A 1,872-nucleotide genomic window follows, 5' to 3' on the forward strand; every position below is an offset into this window, starting at 1 on the left:
AAAAAGAGGTAAAACCATCTAAGCTGATAGAGACTGAGAAACCTAAGGAGAAAGAGGCTATTCAAGCTCTTATTCAGTTGTTGAGTGCTGTTCATACTGATACATTAATTGTTACACCTGTACAACATGTTACTTCAACTCAATAGGAGCATACTTCTATTGAAAAACATGCACCTGGATGTTAGAAATGCTTTAGAATAACTGGAGGGGGGGTGAATTAGTTATTCAAGGTCCAAATGTCCTATTCAAACTTTTCACTAAGTGTAGTGAACCCATTCAACCATTCATTCATCCAAGCTTTAACTTTTCTAATCAACAATTTATTCTAAATCAACATGGAAGCATAACACATAAGAAATCAACACATAATAAAGAGATTTACGTGGAAACCCAATTTGGGTAAAACCACCAATAACATGCTACTCAATTCTCACTCTTCTAAAATGATGCCCTATGAAAGGCTTTCCCTATTAAAGGCTTACACCACACTGTTAAATGTGACCTTGTTAGAGGATTTAACCACCTTGTTAGAAGGGGGGGTGGTTAGAGGACTTTTGAACATTCATTTGGAATGCCACCCTGTTAAAGGATTTACAAATGGCTATTAAAACAACCTAAGTCTATAGGATTTCCAGATCTAATACAATTGCTAGAGAGTATTAGAAAATATTTGACCTGACTACAACATACAACTTATCTTGCAGATCTCATATCACTTCTCAGCTCATACCCTTGCTTGGCCTTCAATCTCTACAAATCTGATAGCTTGCCCTCCTTTCAAGATTAGTCTCATTGAGTCTCCATGCTCAATGTTCCAGTGCAATCATCTCTTCATGACCACTTGTAGAAGCAAAGCCTCTGTGCTCTTCTTTCTTCTAGATGTCTTCTCCTTGACACCCTTATAACTATTTTGCAATCCGTCTCTTCAGCAACAATAGTATCAACAACATTTGCTTCTTGGTATATGACTCCTTAAATAGAAGTCCTGGAGTTCCCTTTCCTACTCAATTCTTCCATTCTTTAATTTCAATTCGTATGGATTAAGTAGGATTCATTGCATCTAACCTATATTTTGTTTCCTCTAGAAACTTCTTGAATAATCCTCTTGAATTAGCCCAAAAATGGTTTACATAGAATTCTGTGCCACTAGCTCATCATCCTTATCTTCCAACTCATTCACAAAATTCAAGGTAACCACTTTGTCAACTCAGATTTGGTGAATCTTCATCATTTGAAATAATGCAACAACTTGGTACTATTAAAATACTGATGCTCAACACATATTGTGTTACTCAGTATCAATTGTGTTTTTCCTGATGCTCGATACCTGAAGATTACTCAGCACCAACTAAGATTTTTTGATGCTTGGCACCGAATCTTCACTCAGCACCTGAAGATCACTTGACATACACTAGAATTTACTGTTACTCAACTCCAACTAGGATTTTGCTTAGCTTCAACTAACTTGCTTGGCACCCACTATTGATCTTAGTTTAAGCTTTGCAATCAAACTTGTTTAACTTATTCCTCCAATGTTTATAAGTGTGACCAACCTCTGTATCTTTGAATATGCTATCAATACATCATTCAACCATTATCTTAACTGATCCTTGCACTTCATTACAACATCATAAATCAACCTTTCCCTTAGGTTCTCTTGTTACATCTTGTTGATCAAATCCTATTCATTAATCAACTAAGTGATAGTACTTGGATCTTATAAGCAAATATCATCCCTACAAATAGTAGGTTTGACATCTATGAAAAAAAAATGATTGAAAACAACAATCTTCCTACTTTGCAAAAATCTCCCTCTTTGATCTTCATCAATGAGCTTTCAATCAAATTTCCAACAATCTCTCTCTTTAGCAT

The sequence above is a fragment of the Cupressus sempervirens genome, chromosome 1 (genome assembly GCF_028749045.1).
Source record: "Cupressus sempervirens isolate cs-2001-9-10 chromosome 1, ASM2874904v1, whole genome shotgun sequence".
NCBI classification, from domain to species: domain Eukaryota; kingdom Viridiplantae; phylum Streptophyta; class Pinopsida; order Cupressales; family Cupressaceae; genus Cupressus; species Cupressus sempervirens.